Source organism: Symphalangus syndactylus, chromosome 12 (assembly GCF_028878055.3).
Source record: "Symphalangus syndactylus isolate Jambi chromosome 12, NHGRI_mSymSyn1-v2.1_pri, whole genome shotgun sequence".
NCBI lineage: Eukaryota > Metazoa > Chordata > Mammalia > Primates > Hylobatidae > Symphalangus > Symphalangus syndactylus.
In genome coordinates this window covers 72,456,043-72,464,289 of record NC_072441.2, presented here as the reverse complement: position 1 = coordinate 72,464,289, position 8,247 = coordinate 72,456,043, and positions in this window count along the sequence as shown.

Sequence of the window (8,247 nt, the reverse complement as noted above, 5' to 3'; positions counted from 1 at the left end):
ATGGATAAGTAGTCACCCATCTTATTGGAAGGCTGGGATAGTACAGAGTTAATTCTAGAACTGTCATGATTTTCATTTACGTATGTAAAATTTTAATAATCCTCAATAATTCACTGAGTGGATATATCATTTAACATATCTTTATTGAATGCATGCTGTGCGCCAAGAACTCATTTTAGAAGCTGAGAATCCATCAGTGAGCAAAACAGATAAAATTCCTTGCAATCATAGAGTATTCATTTCATCAGGGATGGGGAGTGGATGTACACCAACAACAAACTAAGTAAAGGACATAGTATGAGAGGATGACAAGAGCTGTGGTGAAAACATAAAGCCAGGAAGGGGCACAGGGAGCAGGGATGTGTTGGAGTGTGTATGGAATAGGTGCTATGCTTCCCCTGCTCCTTTGGTCACAACTGACTGCCAGACTGTTTCAGCATTAAAAAAAATGTATGGGTTTATGTCACTCCACAGTCCATAAGTATATTTTAGCTTCAGGTATAACTTGACCAACAGCTCAACAAAGTTACCATATGGGAGTTTTCTCTATTTTGTGGCCATTTTTTGCTGGGGATTGGCTTCATTATCTGGCCCCATCTAATGCAAGGTGGCTGAAGCAGGTCCAGCCTCACCTCTACCAGGAAAGAGATCCAAAACCCTTAAACAGGAGCCTCCAAGTTAAGCCCCATTGGCCAGGAAAGGCCCTACATGAGTTATGTACTCATTCTCCAACCGATTAAGGTAGTGAGGAGGATGGAATGTGATGATTAACTTAGCTAAGTCATCACCTGTAACTCCTCTAGAGCCCAGGAGTTTATGCAGCTTCACCTGAAGGACAGGACCACTTCTCACCCATATGGTGCCTTTGTAGAAATTGAAAAAAAAAAGATGCCCCTTCTTTGTAAGAAGACATAGCCCTATGGTCTCTCAGAATCAAGACAGGCTGGAATTTAGCCCTTTCTTGTCCTCTTAGTTGTGTGCCTTTGTGCAGTGCACAAGCTAGACAGTCCTATTCTGTGGCCTGCTGTACATGGAAGGGGAGTAGGGCAGAGTGGTTCTCAACCCAGGGGACCAAGGACCATGCTTCGGGAAATTTTATCCTAAGGCCTTACTGCAATAATTTAGAACCAGGAGTCTCAACTGAGACTGGAGAAGCATCTGATGCAAGAGAAAATTCAGGTAATGTTGTTTCCTGAGATGTGCGCATTTATATGACTCCAGCCACGGCTCATGGCAGTTTATTACGATGGGAAAAACAAAGGATTAAGAGTTAAGCCACACCAGAACTGGCTGACTCTGCCTCAAACTGGCTGTGTGACACTGAGCCTACAGTGTCTGAGCCTTTGTTTTCTTTTCTCTGGGATTTGAAGATTAAATTAGTTAAGGTATGTGATGCATTTGGAATGGGGCCTGCCATAAATGCTTAGCAAATGTTATTGTCTCCATTTTAAATCTTTGTGATCTGAATATATGTCTCTCTTCCAAACCACAGTTTATTTATCTATAAAATGGGGGCCTTAAACTAAATCCCAATGCTTATAGGGTTTAGTTAAATGTGAATAAGTGGAGTGGTCTCTTGTAGGGCAATTTGAACCAGGAAATGAGCACGTAAATCAATTTCTTTCAACCATGTGAGAGCCAAACGAAGCAGGTCTGTTGACCTTTGCCCATGGGGCCAGTTGACAACCATGGAATAAACAATCCCTTTCAGCTCCAGCATTATCTTGTTCTGTTTGTATCTGGATCGTGTACTTTCCTAAGTCAAGAATCAGTCTCTAAAGTCACTGAGAACTTTTACAAAAGTAAGTGAATATGAAACAAAAGAATATGCACAATAATAGTGGATCAGATATGTATCCTACTTGAGGACAGTCATTTCGGGCTATGTTGGAACCAAGGAACAGACAGTATAGACATATAAGCAGGTTATGAAAGTAGAAGTTTATGAGCAACCTCAAGGCCCTGCCCTGCAGCCCAAGGACTCCATGAAGACAGCTGGAGAGGAAATTTTAGGGACAAGGTGGAGCCGAAAGAAATCTGCAGGTGGAATCCTGGATTTGGGAGTAATGACTTTGACTTTAAACCTTTTTAAGGTTGTAGAATATAGTATTATGTCATAGTAAATTCATAGTCAATAGTAAATACATGATTGATTGATCATATCTTATTTAAAACTATTATTGCTTCCAAAAACTTCAGAAGATAGGATTAAGACAATGAACAGGTCTAGAATCTGATAACCTAGAAGGATATGGCTGGGTGCGGTGGCTCATGTCTGTAATCCCAGCACTTTGGGAGGCCAAGGCAGGTGGATCACCTGAGGTCAGGTTCCAGACCAGCCTGGCCAACACAGTGAAACCCCGTCTCTACTGAAAATACAAATATTAGCCAGGCATGGTGGCAGGCACCTGTAATCCCGGCTACTTGGGAGGCTGAGGCACAAGAATTGCTTGATCCCGGGAGGCAGAGGTTGCAGTGAGCCTAGATGGCACCACTGCACTCAAGCCTGGGTGACAGACACTCTGTCTCAAAAAAAAGGAAACAATGCATTGATTTTCATTGAAACACAAAATTTTTTTGTATTATGAATTAAAATGGAATCACCACAATACCTATGAATAAACATTGCAAAAATAAGGGGAGGATTAGCATAGGAAAAAGAAAAGCAGATAAACAACTCAATAGGAAAAGCCAGGGAACAAGGGGAGGAGATCAGAAAAATTGTTCTCCATTTATTCAAATAAATTACAGATAACGTGATATCCACTCCATGTGCCTCTCCCAAAAAGAGCTCAGAGAAGAAATAATAAGGGGATCTGGCAGAATTGTAGAAAGAAATTAGCATTGAAATGAGAGAGTAGAAATAATTAAAGGGAGAAATAATATTACTAAGAAAATCGTGTGGCATGGTGAATTGGCTTGAGGAAATAACAACAAAAAAAGGAAAATAGCAATTATATTTAAGTGGTTAAAGAGAAAATGATAATAATGGAAGATATAAAAGAACAAATGTGTAATTTTTGTTTCTGAAGAAGAGAATAGAACATATAGAACAGAAAAAAATTTTAGAGATAAAATATAAGAAAATTTTATTGAACCTGCATCTGTTCATTGAAAAGACATATATGTTCCTGGAAAAATTCATTCAAAATGATAAACACCAAGACATATGCTATCTTGGTTTCTGAACTCTATGGGTAAAGAATCTATTGGGTACATAGGAAAAATAAAGACAAATACCTGGGAATAAATATCTTGTCAGTCTCAGACTTCTTAACAGTAATGCTCAATGTCAGAAGACAGCGAAGCAATATTTACAAACTTCTGAAAGAAAGAAGTCTGAATAATAATTTTATATGTAATAGAGTAAAAAGGCACTAAATAGTTAAGCATGCAATAACCAATAAACCTCTCCTGAAAGAAACTATCCAATAATGAAATCCAAACAATCAAAAAAGGAAGCAAATAAAGGATTCAGCAATGAAAAAAACATAATTAAAAATAGTAATAGTAATTATTTAAAATTAAAGTTAAAATTATTGGTGGCTAATTAATTATAGAGCTAAGGCGGAGTAACTGAGATTTATGGTAATGGAATGGAATGCAAATGTTTTAAACCATGACAACATAAAAAAAGATGATAATTATATTGGAAATATGAAGGGGGAGAAAACAGAATAAAGTATAAATGCATGAATTTTCTAATTTTGAAGTAAGGATATAATAGATACTCCCTAAAGTTGAAACATGTATTACTTATAATAATAAAAATAGCTGAGGTTTTTAAGATTAAAAAATGCTTCTTCAGACACTAATATTTTCTTCTGCAAACATTTATTTGAAGAAAGGCAATTCCTTTAGTTTCACTATAGGTGCTTACTTTATATAAAAATCAAAGCTGATACTTTTATCTTAAACAGCTGCATCTGCTATATCCCCATATCTAAAATTATTTTTTATCTCTCCTTCCATCTGCATGTACGTAGGTAGATATTTAAAGCCATGTCACCATTGTTAACAATGTTTATTTTTGCAGTGGTGGGATTGAGGTAACTTCTGTTAAATTTACTCTTTACATTTTTTAGAGTTAACTTTTTATAACATGCATATTTTGTTTCTAAAAAGACAATAAGGCTATTGCACTTTAATAAAAATATTGTTTTCAAATATGAGTAATGACCAGAGTTTTTATAGTGAAAAATTCTTGTCGCTCTCCAGTGTATAAGAAAATTATCTTCTTATGTTAAATTCATACAAACCTTAAAGTAAGCATATGTCCTTTATGCTTGTAGCTCTTATAAAACCAAGAAAATGACAGATAGAAATAAACTATATATCTAATAAACTTCAAACTCAGATAAGTTTGATTTCATGGAGAATGTGGGTTTGTTGCAACTAAACTTGACTTACAAAACAAGCCTGGAATGCCTTGCTATGATTCAGGTTCTTTTGGGGTTTGACAGTCAGTTTTTGGCTGAAATATTACTTTACTTTTCTTTATTTAAAGATGAAGTGGTGCAAGGCCTTTGTTCTTTGAGAGCCCTGCAACACTTGGCCTCTACTCCACACCCTGTTCCAGAAGAAGTCAGTTTATGTTCTCTCCCATTATCTCAGTTACTGTACAACTTGATGCCAATGAACTTTAACATAAATGGAAAATGCATCATGAAAATCCCAAGGCATTTCTCAGAAAGTAATCAAACACATTATCTAGAAAACTCTGTTTTTAAATACACATTATTATCCAAATGAAAATAAGCTTTCAAAAAAAAAGGGGGCAGGTGGAAACTTTTGGAGGTGAAGGCTAAGTTTATTGAGTTGGTGTGATAATGGTTTCACAGGTGTACACTTTTCTCCAAACATGTTAAGTTGTATGCATTAAATATCTACAGCTTTTTACTATCAGTAATACCTCAATAAAGTGGTTTTAAAAAATACAGGCCGGGCGTGGTGGCGTGCACATGCAATCCCAGCATTTTGGGAGGCTCAGGTGGGAGGCTCACTACAGCCCAGGAGCTGGAGGCTGCAGTGAGCTATGATCACAATGCTGCACCAGCCTGGGTGACAGGTAAGACCTTGTCTGTAGTCTCTAAAAAAAAGAAAAAAGAAAAAAAGAAGAGAAAGAAAATATATTTTAAGATTTTTTTTTTCAGTTAGAAAGAATAAATAAGACCTAGTATTTGATAGCGTAACAGGGGGACTACAGTCGATAATGATTTAATTGCACATTTTAAAATAACTAAAAGAGTGTAATTGGATTGTTTGTAACACAAAGGATAAATGCTTGAGGGGGGTAGATATCCAATTTTCCATGATGTAATTATTATGCATTGTATGCCTGTACCAAAATATCTCACTTACCCCATAAATATATACACCTAACTATATACTCACAAAAACTTTTTTAAAAAATAAATATTTTTCCAGAGAACCAGTAGCAAAGCAAACTCCCCAACTGTAGGGAGACCCCCTGAAACGATTGCTGTGGAATGAAAGATGAAATGCTCCTGATTATTGTAAATACAAAGTTGCACGCGGGATTGTGTAAAGGCAATGCCAGGTTGGGCTGCCAGAATGAGCCAACAGTGCGTGATGTGCTTCCCCCTGCAGAGAGCCTATGAATGGACATCCAGTCAGGGAGGTTTCACATCACCAAGATTCCTATCCCAGAAAAGCAGATGTTCATAGCTCTGGGAATGGAATGCAACCCTTGTAGAGAGCCTATAAATGGACGCATGGGAGGCGCCTGTCCATATGGATAAGACAGGGCGATAAACGCCCTCATCTTGCCATGGCTCTTCTAGGCCTCTTTAGGGTTAAGGCATACTCCCTTCTGAGAATTTCTGGTCTAACCGGTTGTCTAGCTTCACATCCTATTTCCATGGATTGTTTGTAACCAGCTTTTGTTGCAATTGTTACTGCTGATTAATATCTTGCTAATCATAGGTTATGGAAAGATTGTGTTTCTGTTTTAAGGCTCTGTTAGAAATTACTGATGCACACACTATACTGTAAATTCTTATCTCTGTATACTGTACTTGTACATACAAATGTACTGTACTTCTACATACAAATGTTATGTTAAAGAATTACTTCATCCCCATGTGATCATCTCACCTCATAATCAAATGACCCTAAATCCCTCACTAACCTACCCCCGCCCTCACTAAACTTAATAATAAATGCTGGTATATCCAGTGCATTGTTGGCACTATGGGATCAGAAGGTGGTGACCCCCCTGGACCCAGCTTTCACTATCTTGTGTGTGTCTATTATTTCTCAACCTGCCGATCTGCCTGGGAACAAAGAGAGAGCCCCGTTGCATTGCGGGCTGCGGGCCAGATCCCGCAATACCCAACATATTTCTATAGAGCACAAGGGGTGCACAGGCTCCAGTTTGAGGTATTTAGTTCATGAGGCAAGTCTTTATATTCTCTTTCTTCATGTCAGAGGACAAGGAAAAAGCATAGATTTTTGTTGTCAAATGCACTCAGGTTACAATCCCAGGCCTGGCAACTAATAGCTCTGTGACTTTAAACAGCTCACTAACCTCTTTGAGGCTGTTTTCCCACCTAAAAAATGGAGGGTGGGGGCATGGGGGGAACGACTTTTTTATGATTGTGGAACGGATGACATGAAATTGTGTGTCAACACAGGTATTAAATTAGGAGCACAGTGACATGTGTCCCTAGACCCCTGTAGGGAGTCTGCCCTTTCAAGAAATAACACATTTGAATGGCTGCTGTCAATCTATGGCAACTATATATTGTCCCAGGAAGTCATTGTCCCAGGATAAGGATTTAACAGAAAGTTTTGAGGCTTGACTAAAATTTCCTGAGAGTCACGGTATGCAAAGTTGTCACAGAGAGAGATGGATCATCTGCCTAAGCAGCTCCAGAGCAGGAGAAGCACCCTGTGCTCTGTAGAATGGGAAGGTATGGTGCCGTCAGCTCAGCCCATGGCTGATTCTGCAAACTACTGGGAACAAGCTCTCCTAGCCCAACGGCTGGGCTTCAGGGAATATTGGCTGAGCATGAGAGGGGGACCTGAAGGGGTGATGGGCTTAGATCCCAAGCATGGGAAAACACCTTGATGAGATGTCTCCCTCCTGTGTCAGTGAACAAAGGCATCAAGTGAATGTACCTGACCAGACTCCGATAATCAGAATCAAGAGGGACAGCAGCAGTAGTCCAGCACTAGAGAGAGCAGCCTGCTCCTGTGAAGGGTTCGTAGGTGGTGTGGATGCTCGATATTACGAATACCCATGGACTGTGATGAGCCAGAGTCTGAAAGGATCCTACTTGCAGACTGTTTTAAAATGAGGGCAAATATAACATAGTCTGAATAACTATTCACAGGAGAAGACAAAGTGACTACAGCTTTAATAGGATATTAATTTTTCTGACTTCCAGTGTGATAATAGAGAAGGGAAATAACCAGAAAGTGATTTTTAAAATCCTAACTTTGTCTAAATTTCTCAAAAGACTAATCTTTTTGAGGCACGAGAGAACCCAGTACAGTCATCCCCCAGTATCTGTGGGTGATTAGTTCCAGGACCCTTATCAGACACCGAAATCCTCAGATACCTGAGTCGCTTATATAAAATGGTGTAGTATTTGCATATAACCTTCTTACATTCTCCCAAATGCTTTAAATCATCTCTAGATTACTTATAATACCTAACACAATGTAAATAATTGTTATGCTGTGTTGTTTTTTGTTTGTTTTAACTTTTATTGCTATATTGTTATTTTTATTAATAATCTAATATTCAATATTTTCTATCACATTTGGTTGAATCCGCAGATGTGGAGCCTGCTGATATGGAGGCCCAACCCTGGCATGGGTTATGCAAGCATGCCTATTGCCCAAGCTGGGAACAGCCAACAGAGATGAGGGCTGGGGTGTAGGACAGCCAGGGAGCAGCTCTACTTAGCCAAATTGAAATGCTGAGATGCCAGAAGAAGCTTCCCCCATCACTCTCTCTAGGAAGAAATATTTGAATCTTGACTGGAAAGAGTGCAGATATCAGAAAGGAAGAATAAGAGGAGGCTTATGTGGATCCACTCCAGAAAATGCCTCCACAGCTGCAGGGAAGTTCTTGGAAGCCTGTAAAACAGTGTTGGAAATAGGCAGAGCTGCCAAATAATGCTGGTAAATTTCTCATAGCAGAGTAGGAGAGGCCTTCAGCTTTACAGCATTTTAGAAGATTGCATATATTCATAAGTTAAATATATGACATTCGTG